Source organism: Puntigrus tetrazona, chromosome 25, assembly GCF_018831695.1.
Source record: "Puntigrus tetrazona isolate hp1 chromosome 25, ASM1883169v1, whole genome shotgun sequence".
NCBI classification, from domain to species: domain Eukaryota; kingdom Metazoa; phylum Chordata; class Actinopteri; order Cypriniformes; family Cyprinidae; genus Puntigrus; species Puntigrus tetrazona.
The window spans coordinates 15,941,656-15,962,129 of record NC_056723.1 but is presented as its reverse complement, the minus strand read 5'-3'; the positions used below and the strand labels follow the sequence as shown (position 1 = coordinate 15,962,129).

At 37.7% G+C, this 20,474-nt stretch overlaps 1 protein-coding gene across 1 annotated transcript in view; it reads left to right on the top strand.

The window, feature by feature from the left end:
• LOC122331076 overlaps positions 1-20,474 on the top strand; it is a 205,327-nt gene that overhangs the window by 47,001 nt on the left and 137,852 nt on the right. Inside the window, exon 3 of the mRNA XM_043228526.1 lies at positions 3,915-3,963. The gene's annotated coding sequence lies outside the window, so the exon portion shown is untranslated. The remainder of the gene's footprint in view (positions 1-3,914; positions 3,964-20,474) is intronic.

Genomic DNA, 20,474 nt, shown 5'->3' with positions numbered 1-20,474 from the left:
CTTTCCTTCCTGTAATACACCTAAAACAGGGATTACCATAAAAAATCTTTGACCGAGAACCGTTGTAACCTGCCAGAGAAAGAGTTAGTGTTTTTTTTTTTTTTTTTTTTTTTTTATTTAATGCAACTAGACTTCAAATATTAGCAAATGAGTGTTTAGCTACAATTATCTACAATTTCATTGTTGGTGCTTTTGTTTGCCTTTTTCAAATTATTTTACATCTATCTTTTTAAAACATTGTAGACCACTTAAAATCTGCCATGGACCTCCATAATTCCCGTGAACTAGGTTCATGCTCCTTGTTTCTACAGAAGAATCCATCCAGACTTATGAGCTCTGCCTCCAGCACTGAGCTTAAAGCCGGGTCCAAACAGTCAACTTACATCATCGTCCAAACCAGAACCGCTGAACCCTTTCTTGTGACTTTGTGATGGGTTCACTGGAGGGCAGATCTGTTTTTATGTGTTATTGTAGGTCTTTCGAAGGTCTCACTGCTTCTGGCTTTAGTTGATTGAGTTGTTTCAGAAAGGGACACCCTCCGTGGCTATTCTTTCATTAGTTTCCTTTTCCTCTTTCTGTTTTTAGGCTCGACCGTTTGGCCCTCTACTATTCGGCATACAAAGTCTGTTTGGAAGGTAAAAGCCAGCAGGAAAAAAAAACAAAAAACACTTTCACCTTTTCTCAGATATCCTTTCAATGGGCATTTGTCCATACGCTGCAGTGCAAAATCGTTTGGCTCGTTGGTTTTTCTTTACGACGGCATTAAAAGCAGTGAGAAAGGGGAGTTTATTGTTTCAGTCTGTTTACTTTGATTATTTATGATTAATTTTGCATGTGTCTTGGTCCGGCCCTCAGGTTTGGAAAGTGTGGTGTCATTCGTGTCTGGATTTTAGCTTGGTCTGCTGGCTTTTTGGAGATATGTTGGGTTTACCGCAGAAAGCTCCACTTTTTTTTTTTTTTTGGTGGTGGGGGGGTTCTGCTTTTGTCAGTGAGATTAATATGTTGTTGGCTGGAGCTGAGTCATGCTGCATGTTTGCATTGGAGAAGCTGTTTGGAAGCTGTCAAACCGTCTTCATCGGTATTATTCTAAGAAATGTTGCTTGAAGCAAAAGTGCTTTCTCACAGATGAAGCTCTTTCAGATGTCTACAGTGGTATGAAATAACAGATGTATAGATGTGATATGATCCATGTGATTGAGGACTTCCTGTCAGGTTAACAAAATGATTAGGAAAGATGTATGTTATACTTCAAAGGTGATTTGATGTGGACGTGAACTAAATTAGACATTTTATTTCCTGTTAGTCATTATTTTGGGGTTTGCATTCGGTGACAGCTTTAAATAACATTCTCTTACAAAAATAAACGTGTTCCAGGTTTTTAGTTGTTTTTCTTTTTATATATATAGGTTGCCATAAGGGGGAAAAAAATCAGAAATTCATGTTTTTTTGCAAATAGATTTGTGTATATGCAAGTTTTTAAAATATATCTATCTATCTATCTATCTATCTATCTATCTATCTATCTATCTATCTATCTATCTATCTATCTTTCTATCTTATCATCTATCTATTTTTCTATCTATCTGTATCTGTCTGTCTGCTTTCTCATAGTAATAATTTTTGGTCTAGGGGAATCTTTTTGAAACTCTGAATGGAAAAGAAACTAGTCAAGTCATAATATTTAACATTTTAGGAAATACCAACGGGCTACCGTTATAATAGCAGACTTCAGCTGACCAATAAATTTATAGATAGATAGTCATTTTAGAGCGACTCTGAAAAGAGAGATTTTTATTCAAACTCTGCACTTAAGATTAAACATGTGACAGTGATTTACAAGGGACATGACTGAAACACAAACCTTTTGAATAACTATAGAGCACGGAGAGGAAAAATCGGAGGTTGTGTAAACACAGTTTAATCTCACATATAAAAGGCCATGCTCATTTTGAGCCAGATCCGTCTGCACCATTGCTTTTCTTACTTTCCAAACTCACAAAATCAAGGGCTCGGTGTGGTAAGAGACATAAATGATACGGTTTGTATTTCCAGTTTAGGAGAGGTTTGTGTCTACAGAAACAACACAGAACATTTTACATGTTTGCCTTGTGTGGGTTATTGTTTTGGTTTAAGGGAAAGTGTCTCTAACATCCAGTATGATTGATTGGCTATACATTGAATATCAAAAATAAAAAAATTAGGAGGGACAAACTTGAAAAGTACATTTTAGTTTTGTCTGCGTTTGTCGTCTTTTTTTTTTTTTTTTTTTGCACAGTTTTTGTTTTAAGTTTCTTGTTATTTTAGTTTTTTTGTGGTTTTCTTTCTTTAACGATTGTTTTATTCATGACTCTTGTGATCTTATCAAACTACGCTCGCTGATTACAACGTTGTTTGAAAAAATGCCAATAAATGACGTTCTGCCTGTTTTTTTTTTTTTTTAGCCAGGTTAGCCGAAGTTTGTTTTCTTCTGGCCATATTTTTACAAGTGGGATATTTGCACATTGATTACTGATTGATGTACTGCAAAGGAAACACTGTAAGTTGGCATCTCTAGGCAACGCTGATTTGTATGTTTGGTTCGTTATTTCTGCTAGCATTCATATCTTAAGTGGTTCTTAAGAGATCTTACATGTTCACATGGGCTTGTGAGCGATACCAGACAAGTCAACAGCTCTTCAGATCTTGGCAGAAGTTGAGAGTGGAAGCGAGAGTCCTGCCGTAGCCAGAAGGGGCTTAGTGGAGCAAATCTTTCCATTTCTATTATATCTGAAAGTTGTTTTTCCTCTGTTGAGCGGTGAATAATGAAAGTTCATGACATTACACGTGCCGTGGCGTTGGGGGAATACTAAAAGAACGGTGAGGGTCTCTGCGAACGAAAGCGCAAAACCCAGAACCCACATCCAATTTGAGCCTCTATTTTCCCGCCAAAAAAGTGTCTCGGTCTGAGGAGAAGCTGATGCTCATACAATTAGCCTACGTGTTCCACTTGTGCTTTCCAAGGGTCATGGCGGTCTGGCTTATAAGTGTGTGTATGTGTGTGCGTATTAGAAGTTTACATAATGTAGAGAGATTGGGGTAAGTGTGTACCTTGTAACAACGCCGATTGTACTGTTTGTGGTGTCCTCGTGCGTAACCTCGACGTGGCATGTTCTTGACTGAAACTGATCGCTGCGCTTATTCACCCAAACCAGCTGACTACGCCAAGTACGCACAATGGAGTAACCTTCTAATGCACTGCCATATGCTAATTAGTAATAACAATGAGACATTGATGGATGTGTGTAGACTGTGTCAGCAGGTGTTTCTGGGTGAGTTCAGCACATATGGTTGATAAAAGCCAAAGAAACGGTCTTGAAGTGCTGCACTGAAGTGTTTTAAGTCTTCACATGGGTATTTTAAGATGTTTTTGAGCTAAGTGAGCAAATCTTGTAAGTGAACGGATCTTCTAAGTCAAAATATTTTTGATTGAACTGGTCTTGTGGGTGAATGTATCTAGAAGCATCCCGTCTATGAATGAACAAAACATACTAAGACAAAAATGAACTGAGTGAACGAGGCCTAATGAGACATGCTGGCCGACGGTGACTGAACAAAGATTGTTCATTCATTTAAGCATGACGGCAAAGAATTTGAGAGGGCAAGAGTTATTCCAATTTGATGTTAAAGCTTATTTCCTGGTTTACTCACGCCCATGTCATCCAAGGTCCAGAAGTCAAAATAAATACAATTTGTGGTGAAAATGATGCAAATGCTGATAGCTAATGCTAATGTTCAATCCAAGTGTAATGTAACTAAACATTAAATAAAAACAATGATATAACACTATGATATTTTTGTACTTGGTTTAGAGATGTTGTGATTCACACAGTATAATCAGAGCATCACTGACCTTTTTTTCTTGCATTTATCTGCAGATTTTTTGGGGTTCCTGGTTTGGGGTCTCCAAAGAAGATCCATCAATAGGTAGGCTGTTTTTTTTTTTTTCTTTTGAAGTTTTCGTTTGTTCTTTTCTCATTCCTACATGGTTTCAAATGCATGTCACTGGAGTCACCTAAAAAATTGCTACAACAAATTTTTGCTTGCCATTTGGTTTTCTCATCTTCTCTCGACAAGTAATTCTGTAATTCCAGAAGTACGCTTCCATGTCATATTTTAAATTCAGTTCGAAATCTCTGCAATTTATATCTGTGTGCATATATCTCCTATTTTCCCAGCTTGTGGTTATCCTGTATTTTCAATCTAAATCTTTTATTCTTTTGCCTCATGTTTGATGTTTTTGAGCAGTCATGGAAAAGCTGCACAATTAAGCAGAGGAAATGAGTTAAAAGCAAACAAAAGTTGCATTCTGATCATTCCTTGTCCTTCAAGACCATTGACTTTCAGACTCTTGAATGCTTTTTCACTCTGCCCATATAAGTTTGAGCTAATTTCCTGAGCCCCTCAGCTGCTCGTAATGCTGATTGGCAAATGTGTTCCAGAGCGGTTGGCGTCATCTTCAGTAAAGCCTCAGTGCTGATGATGTAAAGATTTGGCTGTAAGCTGCTATAAGCTTATGAGCCAGTCAGTCCCAATCAATTTACTCTCCTCTTAGTCCAGTTAAAGCTCCACACACTGAGGCCACAATGGCGTAATGCTGGCGGTTATGGTCTGGGGCGCACAAAGAGAACTTCTCCATTTGGATGCTTGCACATTGTTTTGGCGGCAGTGTGACGCTGGGGTCACTGAAAGCTCACGGTTTAGGAAGGAGTTGCCTGAGTTAATGGGACGTGTAGTTTAAAGACAGTAGTTAGACTGATTACAGAAGAAAAGAGAAAAAGTATAAATAATGTGACGTAAGGCCATGGCATAACACATAGCTATATATGTGTGTGTGTGTGTGTGTATGTTGTATGCACCACACGTATATTTTACGCTGCTTTGATTATTTTAAAATGATTTTACTTTGAGCAAGTTTAGCAAGTTTATATCAAACTGATTAAATTCTGAACATAGATGAAACTTGCCGACAGTCACTCTTTATCATCAATAAATCACTGAAAACAGACGTGAGTTATGACATTACTACCCCTCCCAAGACTTCTGAAAAAAAATAAAGAAAAATAAATAATAAAAAGTTTTAAAAAGTGCATTTGTTGACCATTCAAAGCTTTAGAATATCTATCTTTCTATCGCTCTGTCACTTTATTTGTCTGTCTGTCAGCCTCTCTATCGCTCTGTCTGTCACTCCATCTCTCTTGTCAATCTGTCTTTCTATTGCTCTTTTTTTGACTGTCTATGGCTCTATCTGTCTTTCTGCTTGTCTGTCGCTCTATTATCTGTCTTATTCTATTTAGTCTGTCTGTTTATCACTTTGTCTGTGACTCTTGCTACCTATCTTGGCAGAGCTGTTGAAGGCATGATGGATGGTGTAACTACACGCGCTTGTCGGTTTAAGCATACAGTATAGAGCATGTAAAAATTTACAATGACAGAAAATATTAAATGTGACTTATTCGTATACAGCGATATAAAAGAGAGCATGCAATATTATTGCCGTCAAGCTGATTTTTCATTCATAATGCTGCTTGGGGAAAATATTAGAGCACTGCACTGGCCTCAAATATAGGCCCTAGCCCGGCTCTTGTTCTTGTCCTTGCGAAACTAATTGATAAAGCACTATTTTATTAATAGACAATGCAAATATCTCTCTTCGGAGACACTACACTGTGCAAGCTTCTGTTGACAGCCGTGTTAGCATGGTCTCATATTATTTCCATCAGCGTGGCAAATCTTTTTCATCAGCATAATTGATGGATATCTAAACAACAAGGAGAAGCAGGCTTCAAGCCTGGTTCACATCTGAGCTTTGCTGTGAAAATTGGCCCAAAGCCCAGCCCTAGAGGTGACAATAAGTCAGGGCCCATAGGACCCGGGCGCAAATACAGGGCTCTAGGCTCTAGAAATATGATCAAGGAAAAAAGAACGTGACCTGTGTGAATGGCCAGTTAGACAAATACAGAGAGAGAAATTCAAGAGAGACAGACAGATGTACAAATTAGTTAAGACAAAAATAAACCACCAGATAGCAGATGAGGAGACAGAAAAACAAATTTGACTACCCAGAGTCTGCACAAAAGAAACATACATCTTTCCACAAATACACAGAGAAAAGACAAATAAATGAATGTTCTTACAAAGAGCAAGCATGCTAGAACATCCAAATTTCCCTTATGTGAATGATGTATGATTTCGGCACTAGGAGTCAAAGAAAGCAAAAGGATTAGTTTGAGTTATTTGTCTTTCAGCAGAAGCTTTTATCTAAAGACACTTACTGGAGGAAACTCAGGTTAAACACTCAAAGGTGTAATGAGGATGGGACGAGAGAAACTCGAAAAGAAATGAATATTTGCTCTTAAAGTCAGGGAAAAGGTTTACGTGATTACTAACACATTAAAAAGTAAATCTTAACATATTCATATGAAGATTTAAACCTATTTAATAATTAATCTGCATTATTGTGCAATTTTATAAATAACTGGAACTGTTAATTTTCCTTAAATATTACGTTTCAGATGATTTAGTCATAAAATGTTTATATGAAGAGTTCATCAACTCAATTTTTTTATTGTACACTCCCAGTAATATCAATCAAACTGCAACTGGGTTGTTTTTAGTAATAACCAAATACAGGAAAGTATACGTTAAAGTAAAAAAAAAAAAATCTCTTCGGATGACAATATAGATGCCTGAATAGTTTGTTGTGATAACAGACTGTATGGATGTGATTATATGCAATACACAGAGGTTTTGGTAACGCTTTTAGAAGGTTCCATGAAAAGTTTCAGCTTTTATTTTCCTTTTACGTCCTGAAGAAGATATCCCAGGTTCATCAAGTTTGTCAAAATGACCCATCCTCGATCACTTTTGTCAGCTTTGACGAAAATCCTTTCAGTTAGCGCGTCTTTTCAAAGTGAAAGTAGGCCTTGTCTGACTTGAATACCTGAATACAAATGGACTTATTGGCTTCCGTTCAAAAACAACAAGAGAACTTGTTGGCTTCTGCAGTAAGACGCGAGCTCGCGATGCCTCGAAAGCTGACAATACCCTCTTTTTTGACAAAACATGTTTCAGTACAGTGTGTGGAGAGTAATGCACTCGGCTCTTCTTTCTTGAAAATGATGTTTTTCTTGATTTTTCGTAATCAAAATTGTGCCACAGTTGTCTGTTCACTAAATAAAAAGAATCTGCTGAAAAGATAATTTTTTTCAGCAGTAGAACCTCACTGGTCACTCTGTATGTTTCTGATGCACTAAAATATCAAGCAAATTTATCACAAATTAACTTCTTTTGACAATTGCGCTTGTGCTGTAAGTGTTTGATTTGGTTAAACGAACCAGGCTCAAAAGATTCACTCTTTTGACAGTTCAGTGGTCGAACAATACATTTTTAATGAACTAAAAAAGAATCTGGTTCATTCAAACAACAGTGATAACACAGTATGTTTCTGATGCACTAAAATGAAAAGAAAAAAGAACAAGATCTCATTTCCCCTTCTCTGATTCTGAGTCAAGAAAGTTTAGTGACCTGTTTAGAAGGCTACCAAGAATTGGTGTGGTTTGAGATTCACTCAGATTGTTCTAAACCCGGACCAATTACACAGTGAAGTAGAGAAAATGCGTGAAAAAGCGAGAGATTAAGAGTGTAAGCACTGCAGGATGTGTCCTAAGCTCAGGACTGAAGAGCATGTATGTCTGAGTGCTCTTTCCAGCCTGGAAGCTCAGGATTTGTGTGGAAACTGGGATAGCATCCATTGTGCAGATCCGCGTGATCCTGCCAGAGCAATCAGGTATCGGAGCTCACACCAAAGTGCTACATTCCCCCCACATGCTCGACAGGAGGGGGTTCGCATGGATTCGGCCTGCCCTTTGAGCCAGAATTCTGAAAAATCAAGGGAAATAAGTCCTCTTGTTTTCAGGAGCAGTTGCCAGATATTGTGTTTCGGTAAGAGCTTACGGGGAAAGTAAAGCCATATGAAGCAAATCCCATTAGCTTCTACCAGTATCCACTCCAGGGATGGACATAATATCGATGCATACCGATACAAATACATGCTTCTGATACTTTTGAAACCTCAGATTTCTCACACCTCCTTTCCAGCTTTGAAATCCCAGCTCATTTTCTTCAATATCGAGTGATTTGGTCTTTTCGAAAACAGTGATTGTGTTGAAAGAATGCAAACTGAGCAAGACTTGCTTTTGTCATTTCATGGCTGAAGACAAGGAAATAACTTGGATAACTAGATCACTTTTTTTCCTCTAAATTTCTAGTGTTTTTCCCAAACCGCTGGTTCTTATTCCCACTAGTTTTTTTTTCATTTTCTTATATACAGGTAGGATTTGTTTTTTTATTTGATTTATTTTCCCACTGCGTCTTGTCAAATGTAATTGTGATCACTTTAAGAAAACATAACACGTGTTCACATTTGTTTCGGACTGAAGCTAGTTTAACTTTTGCTTTTCAAATGTTTGTTCATTTGTCTGCTTCTACGTATATATTTATAATATACATTGCATATAAGATATAAACACCACCAAAATTTGATCTGATTATCATTTTCAATGTTAAAAATTTGTTTTTAGAATTGAAAATCAAAATCTGGATTTGAATTTTAATGTTGTTATAACCTAAAGATGTTACGTTAATGTTGCCACTTTCTTGGTAAAAAAAACATTTTTATTCAAATTAATCAAAGATATAAAATATATATATATATATATATATAATAGGTAGTAGTAATAAAATAATTATAAATAAATAAAACTGAATAAAATACAAGAAATCATCGAGAGTTACTGTATAATAATAATAACCATTTTTGAACTTTTGCATTCCTCTTACGGTTCTACTCCCAGAATATTAATAAAAAAAATAGTATGCATATTATTGCATTATATTTTCAGTCTCAAATGAGTTAAATCAGCAAGCCACATTAAGTCCATTTAGCCAAGCTCTTTGAGTTATATGTTCGACATTGGCCTTTTCTGGAAGACTGTTTTGTGTCGACTGCGCAGGCAGGAAAACACCCCCAGGCTTGGCGTAACCGGTAGCAGAGCTGGTAAAAGCATTTAGACTTTAAGGCTTCATTGTTTGTGTTTCCAGAAGAAAGAAGAGCCTCCTTAGTGGTCAACCACAGCGATGGACATTGAGGGTTTTAGCTAGACTATTGTGAACTGCCGCACTCGTTTTAACCCGTTCTCCCAAATGGCCCTCGTCCAGCTACTGTGGAGGCTTATTTCATCTGATTCCTGTGTGGAAACAGCTCTCGAACATCCCTGTGGTGACTTGATATATCTGTTAAACTTCTGTTCCTGCTGGGTAATGTGTATGTACATCTGTTTATAATGCATTTGCCCTACTTGATGGGTATTTTGAACTCGTTTATTAGCTTGCTAGTTGTCACATTGATGTATCGAATCTGATATTTTAATCATTTCTTGACTCATGGTTCCACTATTACTGGCCAGTGGTCTAGACATTTACATAAGAGATTTTAGCTTTGTCCCAAAACCTAATCAACTGCCTATGTAGACAGCGTTTTAAGGTATACCTAACCAAAGAAGCTAGAGAGCAACATTATGATGCCTTTTAAGACACATCTTATGTTCAAATTCTGGGTAGCATCTCATATATCCTTTTTGGAGAAAGCAATCCCAGAATGTATGAACTTGGTAAAAAAAAAAAAATTAATGAAATTAAAAGATATGAATGCAATTGAGAGAAATATTTACAATAGTTGTAATTTTGGTACCAAATGTTCATAAAGTTAATTGTGACTTCTTTTACTAAAGTTGCATGATACAAAGCTTAAAATTGTAATCCGTTTACATTCTTGGAAACCCTTAGAATTTCTGTGATGGTTCCTATTGGGCTTCTATAGTTTGTTTTTAGCAGGGTTCTGTCCTAGTTTACATTTATGTACGTTGTTCTGTTGTTATGTACTCTATTTTGTAGCGAATGAATAGTGTGTTACAACAAAAATTCCACTTTAAAAAACAAAAACATGTATTATGAAATCCTGGAATGTTTATCAACTTATAGTTACATATTTAATTATATAGTGGAGGTAAAAGGGCTGTCAAATTCGATGCTAGATGGCAAACTTCTTGTACGCTCAACAGTAGATAGTGTATTTGCAGACCTAGGTTTCTATCCCAATTCTACAGTTTGCCCTTTTTATATGCTTTCTCCATTCTTCACACTAGTAGTAGCAAACTAGTAGCAAACATAGACATTTTAAAAATCTTTCTTCATAGTAGCCGCTTTCCAGACTGCACTATGTCTTTTTAAGCGAGACAGAGAGCAGATACAGTGGCTTTTACTTCAATTTACGTTCTTCTGCTGTGAAAGGCACCAGACGGGGAAAAAGTCTAGTTATGCTTTTATGAGCACTTAAAAAAAACTACACTGGCAAAATATCTACTGTAATATGATGAAATATTTAATTGAAAAAGTTTTTCTTTAGAATACCCATTTCTGAATGGCCTTCAGTGAGAAAATAATTTTTTTCTCACCAGATGGTGTAGCTGCAACATCTACAGAATAGCAGAGGCTATGGGGACCATGCTAACCATGAAAAAATTGACCTTTTGCCCCCTGTTTTCAACCCCTTCTCCTCCAAACAATGGGTTCATTCTGGTATGTACCCCCCAGTAAGTTCTCAAAGGAGACCATCCAATGTCCAATTACGCAAATCAAACGGGTTGCTGATATTTTTTAATCTGAGTTGAGTTTTATGGCCTCGCATTGTAAATGTTAGGGTTTGTACCGCCTATGCTTACTCTGGAAGTGTGTAAAAGGGTCACTTAGCGCGCACCGCATCGACGGTGGCTCATGTTGACACAAAGCTGGCCCGTTTCAACAAGTTATACGATATTCTAAGCAGATTTACAATGGGTAAACAAACACATTTGCAGAAACTGTGCTGTATAGACATGAACATTAATTTTTAGCAATACTCAATTCCCTTAGCCCAAAACTGAAAATACAAGCTGTGCAGTGGGAACACTCTCGTGTGTATGTCTGCAGGCTGACATATGGGGCACATGTACATCTATTAGCAACTGGGGTGCAATTGCGACCCACTCGAGTTTGAGTAACAAACACAGACTGCCTGGCTTGTGCGAGAGGGTTATTGAGTGCTACAAGCTGTGCGTGCGTCGTATAAAATTGTCTGGGATTATCACAGGGCTGGAAGGTGCGATGTTGTTAATATGCCCTAACGGGCCATGACTTCGGTTTGGGTCAAAACCTGATACGTCCACACTAAAAATCGAGAAACTCCACAGGCCAGTCAGTGGAAAAGGCAAAAAATGCGAAGGGAACTCTGGCAAATGTCAACGGCACTGGAAAAACGAACGTCCTCGTTTCTATACTCCAAGTTTTGATTCATCAGCGGAGAACTAGTTTTTCGTCTTGTGTATTATGCGGTTGCGTTATATGACATCAGCGCTCAATGTGCAGAGCAGTCAGCTTCATTGAACTGCTCTGTAATGTATTGTCTGTTTGTTCAGCTGCTTTGCATGTGTGTCTTTTTGGATGGTCGCTGCTTGAGCAAATTGGGTTTAATGTATGTTCGAGACTTCTGGAAACTGCATCTCGGATTAAACTTCTTCAAATGAGGATTAAACAATTTAATAGATGACAGTCTGGGGGTTTAATGTGTCAACTGACTTGCTAAAGTTGAAGGGTACGCTTTTTTTACTTCTAGTGGCACTGAATGCAATTGCATATATGAATACTTATAATTGTCAACCAGCCTTTCTTTTCCACTTCATTTGCTGTCTAAACAAGTTAACTTTTACATTTAAACAAATCTTAATACAATTTGTTTGGGTTACTTGTGATGTATTAGACATGAAATACAGATCCATATACACATATGGATTCCTTAAATGCTTAAGTATGGTTTCTTTCAGATAAGTGCTAAAAGGGCAGTTCAGATCAAATACTGAATCAAATTTAGATTTAGTCTTTCCTTAGCCAATAGGCCAACATTTTGAATCTATTCATGGTGGGATGTTTACTGTCACTGAAAGTTGAAAATTGAAATGGTAAATAGATTTTTCAGTGTAAAGGTCACATTTACATCTAAAATTGTGGACCGTCTCTTGTCAGTAGTATATTGATGAATGAAAGACAGCTCAACCAAAAGCCACTTTCAGAGAACTGCAGCTGTTAAACAACTGTTTTTTATGACCAGTTAAAATTGCAGCAAAGTCTTTGTTGGGGGAAACTTTTGTTGAAGACAAGAAGTTGGTGAAATTGACGATTGTGTGGATTTCTTGATTTGTTCGGATTTTACCTTCAAAAACACTGAACGTGACTATAGCTTAAAGGTTGTTTCTTTAAGATACAAAGAAGGTTTGTTGACGAAAGATTCAGTTGTTTTGTCCATATGATCATCCAAGTCACTGGCATCTAAAACAACATTAGGTTTCTAAAGGAACACTTCAGTATGTTCTTTTTGTGAACCACAGAAGAATGGGTTTAAAACAACGGGGCTAAGTTAATTTTTGGGAGAACTGTCTCTTCAACTAATTTGACAGTTCGGTTGGACCCATGCTTTGTATTAGCACATGGGACTCTAGCTGTGACATGGGTGGTTTCAGATGTTACTGAGTGGAGGGCTGTGTCTGCAGACTGCGGTGGCTGACTAATATACTGTGTGTGTAAAAAGTAAAGAGCGTTAAGCAGAATACGAGCCAAGAGCAGTAAAGCTGCTGTATATCTGGCAGTAGGACTTCCTTTAGTCTCTCTCTTCCTCTCCTTAAGAAGTCTTTCTAACAGCTAATGATAATATTGCATCCATAACACAGATTATAGATTAATCACCAGATATGCTGTGATCAATACTTTTATTTTTTTTACCCGATGGAAATCTTTTTATAGAAATTGTGTATTTAGGAGTTTTCCTGGTAATTCTCTAGGGGATAGGTGTAATTTGTAATAACTTGTAATAACCAGGCAACATCCACCTTGAGGTAAAACGCTGCATTTATTTGATTCAAAATGAATGATACTTTGAAATTTTATTACAGTTTAAATGTATTGTAACTATCTAAAATGAAAGATTTTGTTAATGTAACGTGTCTGTGTATATAAAAATACACGCATGCATATTTCAGAAATATGTTATGTTTGTATATTAAATATGTTTACATGGCAGAAGTCTTTTGGGACATAAAAGTATGCAGAGATACAGACTGATTCACAAATGTCCCACATCTTAAGCTTAAGATATTTGTCAATAGCGAGTGTGGGGTGGAGTTGTCTAAATTTCTGAAGGTTGAGTGCGTTCGTGATCTGTGATATTGTAAACATTGTATTTTACTCTGTGTTTTGTACAGCACTCTTTCTCGTTCTCTTCCATATGGTTTTCCCACCCCGGTCCACCGGTTGCTCCAGCTGAGGTTGCAGCTGGTGTCCATGTCTGCTCAGCTCATCCCAACAGCCTGCATCCACGCCTTGCCATGATTCACATCTTCAGGGAAGCAATTCCCTCAGCATTTCGCGCATCTCTGGACGTTGCGTTTTGATGAGATTTTAACACGCAGGAATCTCCATCATCCCATTAATGACGAATCACAGCATCTCCAGATGCTTGACTTCACCTGCCGTCCTACGATAAAGATGATCGAGGACCTACACAGAAGTACGGCTCCTTGTGTTTTCAAACCTCCCACAGGTGCGAATGGAGCTATGAATGCGTCATCTGAAATAATACATCACTGCTTAGCCTGCAGCCATTACGGGTTAATTTCCTACATGGGGATGTCAGATGAAAAACAACACTTTTGAGACGAGCACTTACTTACGTCGGGAGATGGTCCTCGGTTAGCGCATGTCTCTGGAATGGGTTTTTATGTAGAACATATGGAGCTATTGAAGTGAGGAATATTTCTGATATGACCGCTGTTATTTGTAGAGGAGAATGTCATTTTTTTCCATTACCCTTCTGATTCGTAATGGTGCCCTGCTGCGGTTTCGATACGCTTTAAACCTACAACTGCGTTTATTAATAGAGCTCTAGGGATATGGAAAAACTCGTTATAATTTATGCAGAATTTGCTACGTTACAAGAAGTGCTGACATGTAGTGACATCAGATCTGTTGGGCCGGTGTTTTGGTATACGATATGACTGACTTGCCTCGGGACATAAATTTGAGGTAGAAGAAGCAAACCGAAATCTCCGCAGTCGAGTCATGTAAATACTGTGGAGTATTTGGAAGCGTCTGTGGAATTAAGTGTGTTGTGGGATATTCGGGGAGTACTGTGGGAAGAGAACATATTATTGAGGGTTATTACGCAAGGGGAAAATTGGGAGATTGTTTGCAAAAAAAAAAAAAAAAAAAAAAAAGTGGAATAATTTTTGATAGTCGGACTGGGGATTCGGTAAATAAGAAAGAGCTTGTGGAAAGTTTTTGGAGTGTTTTGGCTTCTGGATCTGTGGGTTCTATACTGAATGAATGGAGGTGATATTGGACATGCTCGAGATGCATGCATATGGGTACGTTTTCATTTCATGCAGACCAAGATAAATATGAGTCCGAGAGTTAGAAGAAAAGAAAGACTTCCATTTGAAGTCTTGCGTCCTGCTGTGTCTTTTGCTCTGCTAATCGTACGTAAGGTATCCTTGGCTTTTGATGAATCCTGAATGTCATTGAAATGGCAAACAAATGTCAAAGCTGGGAAACAGGTCACATATCCTATTCCCATCTCAAAGAAACACAAAGAGGTGCCAGCAGCTATGGAAAGAGAAAAGAAACCAGTGTTTTTCTGGAGACGTTGAGGGCAAGCAATGCATGCACTCATCCCTCGGCTCTGACTTCTGTGGACAGGAAGGCCTGCTGAGCAAAGATGTGCCGTGGATGGATGGAAATGGAGCGTTTCTTCCCTGCTCTGGCCCAATGGAAAACATACATGAAGAGAAAACAAATGCTGTATTGATTATGCCTTTAAAGTCCCAAATGGTGGCCTTTCATGACATTCATGGTGCTGCTGTGACTGGCATGCTTTTTGTGGTTTTTCTTGTGGCGCTTGAGGGATTTGATGTGTATAGCAACACATAGATGTCCAGTAGAGTGTAATTCTAGGGTTTCGGAAAATAAACTCCCCAATTCATTTTCCCCATAGCTGATTTTTAAGAATAACTTTTAAACTGTTAAAGACTGACCTACTGTGAGCTGTGACGTTAATTGATGATTTATGTACTTAAATTAACTTAAAAATTGACATATTTCTGCCTTGAAACTGTGTATTGACGAGATACCTTCTAATGCTCATTCATCTTTATTTTGTGACTGCTAGTAAAGAGATCACGACAGATATCAACTCAGAGTCACAAATCTGTATTTTTTGTTTAAATTACTTACAAAATCACAATTGTATGTTTTAAAGAGGCAATTAACATCCAATAACAACCAATACCAATAAGTGGAAAAAAAATTCAACCAATAACGTATCTATGCTTCCGATGTATTGTGCAGTTTCCACAATCAGTCTTCATTTGTTCATATTTGTTGAGTAATATACATGATGAACAGTACTTTGGTCCAATGAAGTCACTTTGTAGGTGGTACTACTCAGGACATTAGAAATGAAAACCAGATGAACCAGAGATATCGTGGTCTGGGTAATTTGAGAGGTAAATGTAGTGTAATACCACAAAAATATCTCTCAAAGATCTCTTTCAAGATTCTCTCAATCTTCAGGTCCTCGCACCTCATCACTACCGGAGCTTATGTTATGGCCTTGTGTATTGGACTAGACTACCTCCATAAGTGTCCGGACTGTATTGATTTCACAGAAGTTCTGAAATCTTTTTTATATTATGTAATGATATTTTCACTACAATTACGTGCAGTCCCAGTCTCGAGACACACCCTGGAATGGAAACACAATGTTCAGATGCTGAGATGGATTGAGAGACCCGTCAGAGAAAGACATTCGAGACCGAAGAGGCCTTAAGCGCATATTATGATCACTTCAACAGATCGACCCCTGGGCGGCAGCGCAACAAACACCTGACAACATTACGAATGCGCATGCATATCTCTTTAGGGCCGCCCGCATGTGTTCGCAGACGAATTTGGGCACCCCAGACACCGTTCGGTGGAGACGGCGACGGTGCGTCAGGATTGTTGTGGAAAGTTTGTTCTGAACAGCCGAGCCAAAGGCCGCCGTCTTCTCCCACTTCGTACATTACGCCTTGTTTATCATTCAGTCTCGATGGTTCCCGTCGAAAGAAAAATAGCGGTTGAAATATGTGATGGCTGATTTGAGGCAAGTGGATGGGGCTTAAGTGTGAGTGGAAAGAAGAACAGAACTGTTTCCATCAGACCGCTTCTCCTAATCCTGACGCGCAGCCACTGGAAGAAGCAGCTCTCCTCCGGACATGTGTTCGTTATTAATCCAGGAACTCCTCACACTTCAGGAATCCTTACAGGTTTTGCTTCGCTGCGGTATTATCCAGACTCCAGTTGAAGCATATCCCTTGTCAGAAACTTCATGTTATATCAGAGTCAAAGCTGGAGCCGGTTTCAGATCGCCTGGTGGATTTCAGTCTCTTCGGGTCGTTATGATCCATGGCTCCGAATATGAGATTTTCTTTTATATTTATGGCTGTCATTAAAAGCACTGTAATGCATCTGTGATGAAAATGCCGCTGATAAAAGATGCAACTGGCAAATAGTGTCGATTATGTAATTTCGCACAGACATTACTTTCCAAATTAAAACAAAGCTTTTAGATGTTGGCTACTCTGATAGGCCTTGGATCGCTTTTAGGGGATGTTCACTTGAACACAATGTGTTTTTGCATTCAGAAAGGCTTTCCAAAAAACAAAGAGAGAGAATTGTGTCACTGAAATTGGAAAAGTCAGAGCAAGATCGTCTAGATTGCTCACACAGGCCAATTTTATTTTAGAAAAAATCTCTCACATTTTGAGCGCAAAAATTTTGATTATAACATGTTCATTTAATTTCTAATAATGATAATAATAATAATAATAATGTCTATTCAATTCTTCAATTTATTCTTTTTACTTTAATTTTTCCATTATCTAATGCTCACTTAAAGTTAAACTAATAACAATAATTTACTGACATTGTTAAATGTAATGGTGAAATCAATGGCAAAAGTCCATGCATCTTTTATTATCGTTTTCAGAGCTTTATGTACAGGACAATTTTCAGTGGATAATTACTTAGATTTTGGATTGTTTATCACATAAAAATACTCTGAATATGGAACAATAATTGTGCATACAATTGTTATGCTTTTTCTTTTAAAGCGTCACATAAATCTCCTTAGACCTCAGACATTCATTTTTTTCCACATAAGAAATAGACAGGTTTCAAATCAACTTAGTATAAATGATGACAGAATGTCATTTTTCACTTGAGGTAAATGTATACAGTCCTATACACTGTACATGCTTCCTCAGGGTTAAAACAACATTGAAATATTTAGTTTTATACCAAAGGTAACTACTACGAGCAACTTTGGCTTTAGTGTTATGTGACCATCAGCTTCTCTGGACTCCATAAATACGTTCCCATTTTCATTTGCGCTGTCCAAAAACACACCAGTCTAATTCAAAACATGTCCCTGGACTTTGTCGTTGGATTGGGATTTTTTCCTCTTCGTCGTGCTTTGGCCCAGACAGAAAAAACAACAGGAGAAGGGAACCTGGCACGGGAAGTTCATAGATTATTATTACCACTCATAAAGCACCAACACTTAATGCTGGACCGTATTCCTACCTTTTGATTGGCTGCCACACAGGCCCAAAGCAAGCTGAGCTGATCGCTCTAATGCGTCTTTAATGTTCCAAAGAAATCTTAAGACAATTACTTCTGGAACTCGGTTTGTGTACGTCATTTTGAAAAGGCCAGTCTAACGCATGCCGATACATAAATCAATAGCACTGCTGATTTGATTCACCTTGTCAAAGAGCGTGATTCATTCCTGCCTGTGAGACTGAGGTCTGCGTCCATGAATGGAGAGTATAGAGCTCTCCTCAAATAACCAGCCGTCCAGGAGCTTCGAGTGGCAGTTTAAATATACAGGAATTTTCTCAAACAAACCCGTATGCCAAGGCCAACAGCTTTTAATTATTTATGTATTTTTTTGGGATTTCCTGTATATTTATAGATATGTTAAAAACTGTAGGTTGGATAAGAAGCTTGCGTGTGTGTGTGTGTGTGTGTTAGGAGACCAGTGGAGCACTCAAGTAGACTTTTGTCTATCTAACAATTTTTTTTTTATTGTTAGATATACCAGCCTCTTTATCAGGAAAAAAAAGATTGTTATAAGAGTAATAATAATTCAATAAAAGAAAGAGAAAATATAAATTTGATAACATTGGGAAAAAAATTACTATTATTGTAATTAATATTATGAAATAATGCTGTTGTTGTTATTAAAAAAAATAGTAGAATGTTACTTTTAAATTAGAAGAATGTAGTAGTTGTATATAATTGTAATAATGATTTTATCCTTTGTTATTGTTCTTGACAGCAATGATAATAAATATCATAACCATATACAATAATTCATAACCATATTCAATAATTCAAAAAATATTTAAATATTAACCTATTGAAAATGGCATGCGTATATAATATTAATGTTAATGTATTGCACCGTATATACATACACATACAGTACACATGTATGCAGTTATTAAATGTGGCTGTATCCTTGAGGTATAATTTAACATTATGTGGTTAGAATTTTGTCTCTCTCTTATGCTATAAATGCTAAAAATACTAAGAGTGAGACTATAGATGACTCTGAGAAAGACCCTAAGGTTTTTAGTATAGCACTGGTTGTTGGTTTGTGATAACATTTTGATTGTTTTTGTTGTTCTTATTGCATAATGTCTGTAATGTCATTGAAGCAGAGAAATAGTTTCCACTCTGACGAATGAAATCGACTCCAGAGATGGTACATTCCGTGGCATTGGCATGTTTTCCGACTGAGCGGTCTGAGCCATCATTTCAAAAATCAACTTTGAAAAGGCTTATTGAGCTGTAAATATATCATTTCCACATTTAATAGTGTTCTATGATATAAAACACTTGGGGGGGGTTTACTTTGGCATGCTAATTTTAAAATTTATATTTATGAATATGGTTTTAAATCACTATTGAATCTTTTGTTGACAGTTCAAACCCCAAGTTGGCACGATTTTTCCTCGCCTTCCCCACCTTTCTGTGTATGAGGAAACTCTTCTGACTGAATCAGATCTCCACTCCATTATCGTCCTTAAAATAACAGGAACGGCTCTGTCTGTCTGTCACACATTCTATCGTTCTGTCATTCTATGTATCAATTCTTCTGTCTATTCTGTCATTCTCACATCTGTTCTTCTGTGATTCAGTGCCTTTGTCCGTCTACCGTTCTGTCGCTCTTTCGGTCTCTATCATTCTAACTATTGTTCAGTTGTTCTGTCTTCCTCTCTTTGTATTTGTCTGTCTATCCATCCCATCTTATACATCCATCTACGATATTCCATCAGCTCACCAAGCTTATTCATGCATTCTTGAGTTCTAGCCGTCTGTCCATCAGGCAGCTCCTTACTGATCCAGAGCAGACTGCTCTCTAAATTCTCATTTTTTTTTTTTTGCATTAGCGGTTGGTGTCTCACATTTTAATTACTCCGTGTTTAGATAAATTCCAGCATTAACGTATCAGTCAGAGGCACGATTAATTGCATTTTTTTGGTATAATGTTTTTGTTTGTAATTAATTGCACAAACCTGGTAATCTGATGGCTATACAAAACAAGCTCTCGTTCGCCAGCTAATTAGACTTCATCTCTGGACTTAGTAAACTGACGGCAAACAGACATCTTTTATTACTCAAAGAAGTCAGGGCCTCAGTCTGCTGTAATTGTCAAAGCATCCATCATCAACCAGACCCAGAAAGACGTGCACACCCGACTCCAACTAATATGTAGGTAGCCTCACGGACAGTAATGGTCCTTGACAGAGGGACACTGTCTCTCGGCATAAGGAATGCTGTGTTCAATATGGAGAGAGGCCTCTGACAGCGTCTCCTGTCAATCAAACTAGTCACGGAGCGATCAAAGAAGTGCGGTCAAGTACTTACGCAATGGCCTTTCCCCTCGTCTTTCAGAAAAGACGTGCTGTCTTGCTCCCATCATGGATCTATCGAGTGCATACGCTCTTAGGAGAGCGCGATGACTGACATGCCTGAGAAAGGCCTCCCTGCCCGTCACATCAGGAGGTCGTGTCTGTTTGTATGATAGACGTGGCTACTGGAAATATCATTTTGTATGAAGTTGGAGAGGTTATAAAATAACTAAAGGAGAGAAAACGCTATTTTAAGAGTATGAAGAGAAATATCTAACCGCGGGCCAATTTCAAAGTCAACACAAAATTAAAAACTCGACCAATCAAAATTGATGC